Source organism: Peromyscus maniculatus, chromosome 4, assembly GCF_049852395.1.
Source record: "Peromyscus maniculatus bairdii isolate BWxNUB_F1_BW_parent chromosome 4, HU_Pman_BW_mat_3.1, whole genome shotgun sequence".
NCBI classification, from domain to species: Eukaryota; Metazoa; Chordata; class Mammalia; order Rodentia; family Cricetidae; genus Peromyscus; species Peromyscus maniculatus.
In genome coordinates this window covers 79,527,032-79,541,385 of record NC_134855.1, presented here as the reverse complement: position 1 = coordinate 79,541,385, position 14,354 = coordinate 79,527,032, and the positions used below count along the sequence as shown (strand labels likewise).

The following is a 14,354-nucleotide window of genomic DNA, read 5'->3' as shown; positions in this document are numbered from 1 at the left end:
TAGGAAGAGGATCAGGTGTGATTTGGACTCCTACCCTTTCTCTCCATGGAGCATCCTTTTCCTTGAACACCCCCAAGACATCATTGTCAGAGACTCAAGAGTTATTCTTGTCTATCACTTCCAAAATGAGCATGGCTAATGGGGTTCGGCTCTCTCCCTCTGGGTTTGATGTCTGAGCTTGCAGTTCAGGGCTCTTTATCTAGTAAGTGGTGAGTAACCAGGGAGCATATGAGACTTGCCTAGTTTCATAATCCAGCCTGCAATCTGAGGTCAGGATGGATGATTACAGAGTGTGTGACTCAAAGACCACAGGCTCTGGCATCTGGCCTTGTGTGCTCACGAAAGGGCTGTGTTCCTTGGACACCTTCTCAGACTCAAGATTCAAACTCCCTCAAGGTGCGTTCAGGAACTCTGCTTTCTGTTTTCCCATAAATATAGTCTGGGGAAACTTATTAATGGAGAAATGAGTGAAAACAAGTGTCATTGTATTCTCTTGTGGAGGTCTGTTTAATTTGCTCCCAGTTTTTCCCTTTCTGAACTGTGAAGTGATGACCACTTCTGTACTGCCACACTGTGAGCCTGTGATGAAGTTTCCCAGGACTTGTATCTGTTGGCAGATTTCTCTGGGTCATGGGCATATGTATCCTCCCCATTACTAGATATCAACAAATGACTCTCCAAATTGTTCATAAAAATCTGCTCTTCGGAACCATTGGAGAGGTAGAATGTCTTCTTCAACACATCCTGGCTGGTGTCCATTATCATCAGATTTTATAATTTTGTCAGTTGAAAGGACACACGTAGCCTCTGTTGGATTATTTTGTGCTACTCATTATCAGTGAGGTTAAGTATCTTTTTAAAGCTGTTTAATGATGCTCATTCTTTTTTTTTTTTTCCCTGAGATATGGTCTCATCTACCCCAGGCTAGCCTTAAGCTTGATATGCAGGTAGAAATGATCTTACACTTATGATCCTCCTGTCTCTACCTCCTGAGTGCTGGGATTGCAGATGTGTACCATCATGCCTGGTTTATGGTGCTCATTGTTAAATTATCTTTAAAAATGCACTTTGAAGCAATGCTTCCACATTGTAAGAATGTATTTTTCTTTTTACATGGAGCTCATCTCAATAAAGCAAGTTTCGTTTGAATGAAAAAAAAAGGGGAAAGTTGTTGAAAGTTTGTGCTTTATGCATTTGGCTATCCCCAAAATGGCCGCTCAGCCTTGGCAGGCACAGGGTACTCTGGAAGCCAGACATGCAGGTGGCAAGTCCTTAGAAAAGGCCTGCTTGCCCCCTGGACATGGCTGATTACATCTAGACGTCAGGGTCATTCATCCAATCTAATTGTTTTTCCTATTGTGGACTCTGAAGATTGGTTGGCTTGCTTCTTCTACATAGCTGCCATGAGTCTTCCTTTCCCAGGTCTGTGACCAGAATCTTTGCCCAACCTCCAGCCTTGAGCTCTCCCGGGAGCGATTGGTATCTGCCATTAGAAACACAAATGTGGGGGAAGGCACAGAGAGATGCAAAGCCAGTAGACAAAGACAAATGAAATGGGGGAGCTGGGCAAAGCCTTCCCATTCTCCCCAGGCTGCCTTCACTAAAGGATTGATCACACTTCTTCTTTTTTTTTTTTTTTTTGACAGAAAGAGTATTTTATTTAAACATGATTTTGTAAACCATCATACTGTGTACTTTTGAATTCAACAAGAACATTATTCCCTCTCCCCACAGACTTACAGTGAGCTCTGTGAAAAGTCAAAAGAGTTAATACAAGAATGAAGATAAACAAGGCAGAACTTCTCAAAGTGTCAAATTGCTACAAAGAGACATAGCCACCTGTACCGTGAAAGTGTACATGCCATAAAACATTAATTTATAACTTTAAATATATAGTAAAACACATTCATTAAAAAAATCAGGATTGATTTCATTATAAACCAGTGAATTATTCAGAGGAATAATTATTAAAACTCACTAAAAACCAGTAAATATTGCAACTGAGGTAAACATTTACGTGTAAACAAAACTATCATTTATAAGGACCAAGGAGAGAAGAGAAGGGGAAATGGCATTTTCCAAGCGTTGCATCACTCCTTGATGTTTTGAAGTGGCTTCAGCAGATGTGACTCAATGATCTGTTGAACACTTCTGCAGCCCAAAGCTACAGCTGAATCCATAGAGCTGTATCCAGGGTCTCTTTCAGTTGTTGGGTCAGCTCCATTTTCTAACAGCATCTTTACACACTTCACATGATTCCCATGGACAGCAGAAAGCAAAGGTTGTCCCCGCGTTCCAGTCATACTCATTTACACCAACTCCACAGTCAAGCAGCATTTTGACAGTATCCGTGTAGCCTTGACTGCAGGCCGATGACAGGGCACTTTCTCGACCTTTTCCTAAAAGCTGGGGATCTGCACCATTCTGAAGTAGGAACTGTACCACAGCTATTTGTCTGTGTGCCGCAGTCCACATCAGGGGAGTAAATCCTTCTTCATCCGTGTCATTGATAACATTTTCTTGTTCAATTTTCTTGTTGGGTAGCCGAGTAGAGCATTTCTCCCTGAGCTGCCAACTGGTGAACAGACAAGGAATTTGCTAACAGAGGTGTGGTAGAGACTTCATTTCCCCTGTGCTTGTTGGTGAGGATATTTGACTGTTTTATGGATGGGAAATGTCTTGTAGAGGGGGTGTAGACAATTCCAGGAGAAGGAGATGTATGGATATTGCACTCAGCTTTAAATAAGACAGACGCCACCTCCAGGTCAGAGTTAACTTGATCTTGAATTTTTTTTCTTTTTTCTTTTTGGTTTTTCGAGACAGGGTTTCTCTGTGTAGCTTTGCACCTTTCCTGGAACTCGCTTTGGAGACCAGGCTGGCCTTGAACTCACAGAGATCTGCCTGCCTCTGCCTCCCGAGTGCTGGGATTAAAGGCGTGCACCACCACCACCACCACCACCACCACCACCACCACCACCACCACCACCACCAGGACCGCCCTGCTGATCTTGAATATTTTTACTATCCTCTTCATTTAAGGACTTCACAAATCAAGAACATGGACCACACTTCTTAAGCGAATCACCGCCCCCCCCAATCTTGTCTCTCAATTTTCTGATATCGTTCTCATATGTTTATCTTCCCTATACAACACGACTTGTCTTTTTTCTCCAACCAGCTCAGAGTCACACTACACGTTAAAGGAAACACCAGGCCAAGTTTCTTCTTGCTCTCTCTTTCTATTTTTCATTTTTTCTCTTTCCTGTTGGTTCTTTCTATTCTTCACTTCCCCTCCCCCACTGGGGATAGAAGGCAGGGCCTCCTGTATGGTAATGTATTCTGAGGGTATACCTACCTCTCAGTATACCAGTCCCAGGTCGGCTGTTGATAGAAGTGGGTTTTTTTTTTTTTTTTTCCTTATCTGGTCTTGATGGTCTTAGGGGCAGTGCAGTTTTCAAATGCAGTTCTCCTTTCCCTGCTTCTTGTCCATTCTCACCCACCAGTATTCCATGACTGGCTTTCCCTTGAGTCTAGAATAGTGGTGGAAAAGCCAGTGGTGGAGAGAGAAGAGCCTAGAACAGTGATAAGACAAGCTGCAGAGACCAAAGGCTTCTGGAAAGGGGAGTGAGTGGGTTTCTGCTTCACAGGACAGGCATTGGACAAGAAGATAGAGTTCAGTGCTAAGAGCTAGTCTGTGGCTAATCATTTACCCTACAGAAACCCACTCACACTACTGGGTCTTTAAAAATATTTTTGATTAGCATATATTAATTATACACGATGTGTTTCATTATGACATTTCCATACATGTATATATGTATTTTGCATAAATTCATCCTCCATTACCCTCTCTTGTATCCCATCCACTTCTCTTGATCCCCAAATGCCCTTATACATTCACGTCAATGTCATTGTGTGTGTGTGTGTGTGTGTGTGTGTGTGTGTGTGAGACTCATTAGAGTTGTTTACAGGTGTACAGATGAGGAATTACATATGGACATTTTACCAGTGGTTACATGACTGAAGAAAAGATGTCTCCCTTCCCAAGCAACCATATCCCACCTAGAGATCTTGGGGAAGGGTTGAGAGTCCCTCCTCTGAGCTACCATTAACTGTCTGTAAATCTTCAGACTTTGTGAGCCCCTCCCCACTCCATGACAGAATGTGAGAGGCCCAGTCTTGGGCAGCTGATCACAGGCACTGAGTTCAGGAGTCCAATGGCTATGTCATGATCAGAAGACAGCACTCCTCAACACCCTCCCCTCCCTGGGGCTCTTCTCTCCTTTCCACACCTCCCACGGCGTTCTCCAGGCTTTGGAAAGGGTCAGACAGATGCTTCACTATGGCTGAGTATTCAGCAGTAGCTTACTCTTGTTCTTGCCACTCTGACCAGTATGAGTCTCTGTAGCGACCACTCCTGCTGCCAACAGGAGCCTCTGATCAGAGCTGGCAGGAGCACTGACCTGTGGGCATGAACACAGTTACTTAGAAGGCAGTCTGGTAGGCACATGATGTTCATGGAGCAAAATGACAAGAGTAGCTTCCCCAATGGGGTCTATAACCTCTCCAGCCACAGGGTTTTCACTGGGTTCGCAGTAACCAGACTTAGATAGCTTCCTGTGGGGCAGGCTTCAAATCCAAGCAGAAAGTACCATAGACTGGCAACTATTGCAGCAGGAGGCACATCCTGCCTGTCGGGTCAGCAGCACACAGGGATCGTAGATAAGTACAATTGTTGATAACTTTTTTTTCTCCAGCAGCCTGCACATCACCTTTTTTTCACTATGAGGACTAGCCTAGCCAGCATGCAACAAGCTCAGTGGCAGCTTGATATTTCTAGATCCTGCAACCGAACAGTGGGGGTATTTTCAGCAACCATCTTATCCCGTGGTTCTGGTGAACAACGGAGAACACTGGCCACAGCCAGTGTTGTTCTGGGGAGCTCTGAACAGCAGGCTGCTGTGATGAACACCATGATCAAAAGCAGTTTAGGGAGGAGGGTTTATTTCAGCTTCTAGGTTATACTCTGTCATCGAGGGAAGACAGAACAGGAAGTCGTGGCATGAGCCTGGAGGCAGGAACTGAAGCAGAGGCCATGGGGGGACACTGCTCCCAGGCTTGCTCCCAGACTCATGTTCAGGTAGCTTCCATACACAGGCCAGGCTCACCTGCTTAGGGGTGACACCACCCACAGTGAGCTGGGCCTCCGACATCTATTAGCGGTCCAGAAAGTGCCCCACAGGCATGTCCACAGGCCTATCTGATGGAAACAGTTCTTCAACCCAGAGTCCCTCTCTTCAGGTGTGTCAAGGTGACAGTGAAGATTAGTCATCACAGGGAGGTAGCCCACTCCTGGCTCTGGACTTTCATTAAATAATCCATGACTTCTGGGAGCATCTTTATTCACTTACATAGAGTACCTCTATTCAAATACGTTCTTTAAAAAATGTCATTTGAAATATTTCTTGTGCTTGCGTGTGTGTGTGTGTGTGTGTGTGTGTGTGTGTGTGTGTGTGTGTGTGTGTGTGTATACTTGTGGAGCCAAATGAAGGTGCTGGATTCCATGGAACTGCAGTTACAAGTAGCTGTGAGATGCCTGGTGTGAGTGCTAGAAAGCAAGCTCAGGCCCCTCTACAAGAGCAGCAAGCGCTCTTCGCTGCTGTGCCCCTCTCTAGATTGCTTAAAATCAGCTGATCAGGCATCAGGCTTCCTTACGGCTTTTCATTACAGTTTTAGCTAACCCTCTCCTCTAATTCCCTCCTCTGCTCCATCTCACTGCCTCTTCCCACCCCTTCAACCTTTTCTCCACCGCTGGGGCATAAGATCATAAGAAATGATTTCACCGAGCCAAGGTCCTTTGTGGCTGAGGGTCTAAGTCAGTCGTCACAAGTATTTATTGAGGTCCTCTTAAGTGCCGGATTCTGTGCTGGGTCCCGTGGGTGGGGGTAAGAGCGACACAGAGAAAGGTCTGTTCTTTCCTACTGTCACGTATCAGGGTTTTAAAGGAATAAGATAAACAAGTAAACTTTGTTCCCTGTACACAGACGTGCACGGAACAGGCTATGCTGGCGTTGGAAGAACAGTCGTTTAAGGAGAACCAGATTGTCCACAGGCAGCGACTGCCCAGACGAAGCACCAAGTTTACCGATGGAAAGTTCCAGACTAAAGATTTTGTATCTGCTTAAAGTTTTATCCAGAGACGAGAAACGAGGTTAAACACTGGCTATATAAACTATCCCTTTTTATTCGACCTGTTTCTTCTCTTTTCCTGTCCTCATCCAAACTTGTATCTAAGTGGCTTCCATTTCTGCCTCCTTTGTTGGCATTATTTAGAGCATGGCCTGGTAAACATTTGCTGGAAAGGGCCGAGGGAAATATTCTCGACTTCCCAGACTGGACAGTATCTCTTCTGAACTCTCTGTAAAACACCCACAGAGAACATACCATCCCACACTGCTTTTGAGTCCGCATAACTTCAGGTGTGGACGCTGGAATTTGAACTGTGGATGATTTTTCACATTTACTAATATTATTCTTTCAATTTTTTTCCGGTCACTTAAAATGTAAAATATATTCTTAGCTCAACAGCTGCAGAAAATAGACAGCAGTCTATATTTGGGCAAAGGGCTATAGTTTGTGGATCTCTGATTTCGAACTATAGTTCTTATTGCAGTGAACCCCTTTGAGCACGCCAGGAAGGTTGAACACTCATTCATTCACTCATCCTACAGACATTTTTAGTTTTCCTGGGCTCCTCGGCTTCTGGCAGTCACCATAGCTGCAGCTGTGACTGTCACAAAGCCTTGTCCTCAGAGATTCCAACTTTATATGTTACATTTCCAAGCAACAGGAGTCCTTTATTCTTAGTGCTCTGACAGGCACTACAGGGAAGTGGGGTGGGGGGGAGCAGGTGCTGCCCATCTGGCCTGGGAAGTCAGGGAAGGTCTGCTTGAGGGTGACCCAAGGGAGCATGGGTGCCTGGAACATGAGAGGGTGGCCTCGGGACAAATGGAGTAGAGAGGACAGCAAGGGGGAAGATCCTGGGCAGAAAAGGAGCCCCGTGGTCAAGGGCCCTGTGACCCAGGCCCAGGCTGAAGGAGAGGGCACCAGAGGGTCTCCTGTGTCCTGATCAGGCTCTGTGTTCTTTACTGGAAGCAAGAGAACAAACAGGAAGAAAGCAAACCAGGCTTTGAGGACAGGAGCTTCCCTGGCTCTCTTTTGTGGCTCACTGAGATGGGCCTTGCTGCAAAGCGCCCGCCTCCCCCCCCCCCCTTCAGGAGCCACCTGCCAAAGGATTGACAACCTAATGGGCACTACCCAAGGGCAGGGCTTGTGTACAAATCTCTCAGAGGGTGGATTGTCTCTTCCACATCCTGGTCATTGTCCCCCAGCCCCCCTTCCCCCAACACATGAGGAACCAGTACTTGCAGACCCACATCCTTTGCCTCCTTCCCAGTAACCCCTGCCATTCAGCACTGTGCAAACCTTCTGGGCCTCACCCTGCCCTCAGGGGCTGGGATCCCCACATCCTCCTCCTGGTCTTGCCGAGAGAACCCGGCCTGAGTCAGGTTCTCTAACCCAGTGGCCACCTGTGCTCCTGGGGAGCTCCGGGGAGGCTGGGAAACTTTCAGAGAGCAGTTAATCACTAACTAGCTGAAGATAAGAAAAAGAGAATGAAACAATTGAGAAAATGCCCAACCCAGAGCTTAGTGAGTCCCTGCCTACACACGCCAGGACCTGGCATGCCAGGAAAAGCCCCACGATCAAACTGAGGTGGTTCACTGGGGAGAAGGCATGCCAGTTCCTGGGGGCTGCAGAACCCTGGCAGTCAATGACCTTCTTCTGCTAGGACCCCTTGCCTTCAGCTAAGACTCAACCCCAAGGAACAAACAGGGCCAGTTATTTATGCTGCTCTGTTCAGGGCTTGTGGAAACCCTGGATAGATCAGCCAGCTGCCTGCCCTTACTACGCTCGTGCTGAAGAGAAAGTCAGACTGAACACCTGTGTGTAATGGGCCCACATGGTAGGAAGACAGACTGAAGTTGAAGGGCGGGGCCAGTCCCCCCTAAGAGGCCAGGAGAAGGGGCTCCACAGCTCATAATCCTGGTTCTTAATGGAGGGTTTGCCAGTATCAGGCAAGCCTGGGAGCTTCCTTTCTATTATCCCCATCTTGGTAACTGACCTGTGTTCAAGGGATTAACCTCACTTTACAACTGGAGAATTCAGTGGCTTGTTTCAGGTCACCTTGCTGCTGAATCCCAGAGCTGGACTCCCAGCTTAGGTCCCCCTGACCTCAAAACCACAGAACTGTCCCTTCAGCTGCCCCCTTCCCATGGCCAGTGTCCAAAGGGCTCGCACAGGAGTGTTTTGCTTTCAGTCAGAGACATGCATTCTGGAGAAAACAAGATCCCAGACTTCTATCCAAGTGCCGACAGCCATTCATGCCTTGCTATGAATGATAGCCACGCAAGGGATGTCGTTGAGTGACAAGGAGAATTGAGAGGGTGCTGAAAGCACAGAGGCAAGTTCCCTCAGAGAAAAGGATCCCAGCACACCTCCTGCTCCTGCCTGGGCTTTCCCGTAACATTTTACCAACCTGATGGCCTCGGGGGCTTTTCATTTATCTCTGTGAACTCACTGATAAGTGTCTCTACCTTCTTGCTGATGCTATCAGCTGGGTTCAGTACAGTTAATTCATCAATTTTTATTACCTTCTGTCTTTTCAGAATATTGTAGATTAAACCTGCCACCGCCCGCCCCTCCCCCCCCCACTCCGCAAAGCTCAGAAGGGATTTTAGGGGAAAAGTACCCAAATGACTGCCAGCTGGAAGTTCACAGAATGAAAGGCAAAGTAAGCTGGCATGGCCTGGGGGTGCCCTCCTCTGCTCCTTCCCCAGCAGTTGCTACAAAGTGCCTCCCCCCCCCCCCCCCCGTGCTTTGCTGACCATGGTCAGAGCCATTTTGATCTCACGTTCTGTTGGAAGGTGGCAGCATTTCTGGGTGCTCACTATGTGGCAAATGGGACTAGGTAAAGTCCTTAATATGTGGGAACTTATTTAAACCTTCCCATAACCTTGCACACCCAAGTTTAAGCAATGGGCTCCAGCCTACGTGACCGGAAAGAAGAGTTAGTTGTTGAGTTCATATACACTGACTCCTCAGAGAGCTTTGCGCTGTTCAGACAATGCTCTAGGACCGGCATCTTGTGTGTACTGTAAGAGCCTGATCAAAAGTAGGATCCTCAGCCATCCCCCAACTTCCTTCAATCTGCGTCTTTAACAAGATCCCCAGGAGCCTGGCGAGCACTTTGCAATTGAGAGGCACCACCCTTCTTGCACAACCCGACTCTCTTTCTGGTGGGTTCCTAAACTATTGTACTCAACCAATTGGAGAAACAATGACCCGCTATGGACATCGGGCCAGACAACGGGTGTAGGTCAAGGCACAGACATCCTTACAGGAACTTTTGACTCGGTCCTCTATAGGAGAGTGTGGAGATTGGGGCCAGGTGGTGAGAATCAGGAAACTTGGATCCAAACCCTGGCAATGCCACTCACTGGCTGAGTCACCGGCTCTTCCTGAGTCCTGGGTTCTCATCTGCGGAGCCCAGCAGGTAAGCCACCGCGTACCCAGCACACAGTGTATTTCATGATCACAGGACAGGCGTCTGGCAGGCTCTCAGGGGATCTGCTGAAGAAAAGGAAACCAAAAATTAGTGATCTGCCCGGTCATCTTCTATGAGGAGACACCCCCCACCCCCACCCCCACCTCCAGATGAGGAGAGCAGTAGGCTAGGGTGGGGAGACAAGAGGGAATACCGCTCTGTCAGAGAAATGAAGGGTCTTCTGACACCCCCTTATCATGAGAGTGGCCTAGATCGTCTCTTTCAAACTTCCTCCTACATCTAGCTCCCTGGCTTGTTTTATTGACGAGAAGCTGTTGCACAGCCGTGGTCACTCAGCAAACTGGCAGGATCTCCAGGGCGGGTGAGTGGTGAGGAATGATCTGCATCTTGGTCTCTGATCTGGGAGCCTCATGTGTTAAAGGGAAGGAGGTAAGTGAGAGCTAGAGATCCAAAATCGTTTTTCCCAGCCTCTCCCTGGTCTCTCCCCTCGTTCCTCTTGTCTGCAAACTTCTTTGAGTCTTCCTTAGATGCCAAGGTCAGACAAAGCCCACCTTAAGCCCACCTTAACCAGTTTCTTTTGCTTATCCAAGTCAGTCACGCACTGTGCACTTTCGATGTATCCCACTGTGGAATCCCTCAGACACCTTGATGATGTGTAGATACTGTTATTATCCCCATTTTTATAGCTGGGACAACTGAGCCACAGAGCTGGGAAGCAGCTTCCCTGAGGCTGCTCAGCCATTTCCTCCTGATAGTGAGCAGGCTCTGTATCCAGACTCATTCAGTTCCAAAGCCCATGTACTAAACGACTTTACTTAACTACCTTACAACTGTGGGTTGTAACTTGGTTCAAACAGTCGGCCTGTTGACATGGTGTTTCTAGCCAAGATCATCGGCTCTCCCGTTGCAGTAAGCAAAATAACCATTTTCTCCCAATGGAGGACAGAGCACAGCTTCCCACCCAGGCCCTCCCTTTAGGAGGCTGTCTCTGGTGGTCTCAACAAGGCGACTGCGTTTGGTCAAGTTCCCGGGTATTTTAGAACCTCCGTAGGTTTCATCGCCCTGGGAGCCGCTGAGCTCTGTGAAGCTGGCCTCTCTGCTTTTTCTTCATGCAGAGCGGGCTGCTCACTTCTGGGCATGCAGGGTCATTCAGTTTGAGGGAGCTCCTTGCAGGCAGCCTTTGCCCTCTGAGACAGTGTGGTGACTGAGATAAGGATGCCAGTTTGCCGCGGGAGGTCAGGCTTCAGGGCTTAGCCCTGGAACTTTCCTCCCGGAGATCTGAGCTCAGGGTGACTGGGGAGTGGGCGGAGCGCTGAAGACGGCCTGCTAAAGGTTATTAATAATTAAAACATTAGGCAGCAAGTCTGTGGGCTGTCTCATTCTGGTTCTTAATTAATATGTGTGTTTGTGAACGTGTTCCTAAGTATGCAGGTACATACATACCTACATGTGTGGAGGCCAGAAACTGATATTAGGTTTCTTCTTCTATTTCTCTTCATCTTATTATTATTATTGTTATTATTATTATTATTATTATTATTATTATTATTTTGAGACAGGTCTCTTATTGAACCCAGAGCTCACTGATTGGCTAGATCAGGCCAGCAAAATTGAAGGATCTGTCTGTGTCTGCCTCTCTAACACTGAGATCATAGGCACAAATGGCCATGCCCTGATATTTACATGGGTCCTGGGATCTGAAGTCAAAATCTCATGCTTACATGGCAAAACATGTCACCCACTGAGCCATCTCCCCAGGCCCCGGGGTTCTTAAAGCCCGAGAAGAGGTGACTTTTAGTATATGTGGGTCTGCAGATGTAAACTTGCTCTTGGCACCTCCCAGTGTTATGGTACCCCCCTGTTGAAGTCCCCCAAAATCCTTTTGTTTATTTGGTACATTTACCACCTGCTTGATTAACCTCTTAGGTCTTCCTTTAAAACAAGTCACTTGCTACAGAAGAAGTTCTGATCTTTCTATAGCACTCCATGGTGACTATGGCTCACAATGCTCTATTTTATATTTTATGAAGACCCAGAAGAGCCCATCAGAGGCTCCAAGCAAAGAAGTGATAAATGTTGAAGGAGATGGAAAAGCTCACCCTCTGATTTGATGACCATCAGTCACTGTATGCAGCTATCAGACATTACCCCACACCCCAAGAATATGCACAACTACATATTTCAGTGAAAAAAAGAATGTCATGCATTTATGGAGCAATCATATCTCTATCAATAACAGAAAATAAGCAGCAGCAGCTTTTATAGAAACAAAAATTACATATGCTAAAACCCAGCAAGGGAATTGACTTCTCCCTGGACCCTGGAACTCCAGCTCTTTCTGTGGATACGAGATCCCTGCACATGGAGACTTCCTTTGAAGTGTGTAAAGAATGAAAAAGGATCAGAAGAGGTGCACTTTCTCTGTGATTAACTGTAAATCCAGGCCTCTAGGTAATCTAAAACCATGCTATTTCTGGTGACTATGAAGTGCTACAGCATTAGAGAGAGCATCAGCTTCAGGAGGTGGCTGTGGTTACTCTCTTGATGATCAGTTCATCCACCAATGTGACCCTGGATCAGTGCTTGGATTGTATCAGGTTCTTTCATATAAGACATTGTTTATGGGGTATATAACTTGATTTTTCCATCCCTTACCTTCTCTCCACACCAAGAAAGCTGCATCTACATGGGGGAGAGTGTTCAGTTGGCCACTAGACATCTTGGTTCCTTTATCATGGCTCAACCATTCACTTAGGTCTGAGAATGCTGGGACACTGACCTTTAGCCTACATCAACTTTGGCTTCTTCCAATTCTTGGATGAACATGTGACTATGTTGATGTGGCAATCAAATGATACCACAAGTGGGCAAGCATTTAAAAAATGGAGAACCCTCTGCACAGGAAAAAGTTGAGCTGGTTGAAAATGGCAGAGGAGATGTCTGACTGTGACTCAGTGACAATGTGTGGCTCCCACTGCTGTGGGAGAGCTCCTTCAAAGCCTGGCTCTCCTCTTTGTCTTTGCCTTCTAGTAGAGAAGCTATTTCTCCTCTTCTCTCACTGAACAAACTCATTGACTAGCTCCTGTATCCTACTGAGTGTTGGAAAGGGTGAACTATGAGGTTGATGCCATCCTCCCTGTGTTTATTTTTTATTATACTGCTACTAATATTACTAATAATATTGTTCTTACCAATAATGCAAGGAAACTCCCACTTGTCTATGACTGGACCAGTTGAGCCTGGAGGCAGAGGCATGGATTCAATGACCTTTTGATCTTCATTTCAGCCCTCTGGTTCTATTACCACCTTGTAAACCTGAGGGTGTTCTGTTTCTACCCTTAAGGAGATGTGGTTAGAACTTGCTAAAAAATGTCACACAGTACACCTCCCAATGGTCACTGCCTTTCATAACATGCCTGTCATTCAAGCCTCCAAGATTTCCCAGGATATAAAGTGACTTACTGGCTTATGAAGATGAAGGTAGCAGGGTTTATGTGTCACACACCAAGCTGCTGAGGCTGTCATTGCAGAAGTTTGATACCTGTCATCTACTGAGGAGGTGACATACCATGCCATTCCTTATCATTAAGTACCTGTTTACAGGTTCTTAGGATGCACCAGCCACTCTGCTTCTCCATCCCAAGAGAGAGGCAAATAAATAAGACATTGTAATGAAAAGCTCTAAAAGTTAAGAGAGGAAGAGTCAAGGAGAATTTAACAAACCAGTGCTTGTGTGCGTGTGCTGAGTGATGGTGAAATAGTCCATTGGGAAAGGCTCCAGAGGAAGCTGTGTTTGGGCTGTGATCTAAAGGATGAGTAGCCATGAGAATGAGGAAGAAGAAGGACTAATGGACATATTCTGGGCTTTGCAAAAGTATATGCTATAGTTTAGGGGAGAACAGCCTGTCCGTTCATGGGACTATGTTATTGTGAGATGTAGATTTAGGTTTCATGTTTGTTGGCATTCAACTTTTTATATGTTATAATCTCCAAAGTCTGAAATGGTATTTGTGATAGCGAGTTGACTAATGACGGCCATCTCTAGGTTTCTTTAAGGTACCACCGGGACAATAGAAAACCCAGGGGCTGGTGAGATGGCTCAGTGAGTAAATGGGGTTGCTGTCAAGCCTGGTGACCTGAGTTGGATCCCTGGGACCCATATGATGGAAGGAGAGAACTGACTCCTGCAAGTTTTCCTCTGACTTATACACATACACAGAGGCATGCACACAACCCTCCCTACAAACAAGCAAACATAATAAGGAAGAAAAAAAATCCACCCATGTGGTTAGAGAGTTGTAGTTCAGCCCCATTCTGTACCTCTGAGGATGAGACAGGGGCTGGAAGTTGAGTTAATCAACAATGGATAATGATTTAGTCAATCGTGCTCAGCTAATGAGGTTTCCAGAAAAACCCAACAAGATCTGAACTGTGGGTTTCCAGGAAGACGAACAAGAAGATATCCGTATGCTGCAGATGGTGTACCCCAATCCATGGGGGAATGGAAGCCTGTGTGATGGAGACCCTTCTAGACCTTGCCCTCTACAGATCTTCATCTCACTGTCCATCTGCATCATTTAAAATATCTATTATAATAAACTGGTTTAAGTGTAAGTGTCCAATTGAAGCCTGTAAGCTGCTCCAGAAAATTAACTATAACTCAAGCAGCAGGTGTTTGGGAACCCCAAAGTACAGTTGTCCAAAGCAAATGTCCTGGAGCTTATAATTC

The 14,354-nt window shown here is 46.4% G+C and overlaps 1 pseudogene; it reads right to left on the bottom strand.

Annotated features, from left to right (window-relative positions):
• Positions 1-1,642: 1,642 nt before the first annotated feature.
• LOC102911109 (ankyrin repeat family A protein 2 pseudogene) lies at positions 1,643-5,213 on the bottom strand (annotated as a pseudogene).
• Positions 5,214-14,354: the final 9,141 nt, after the last annotated feature.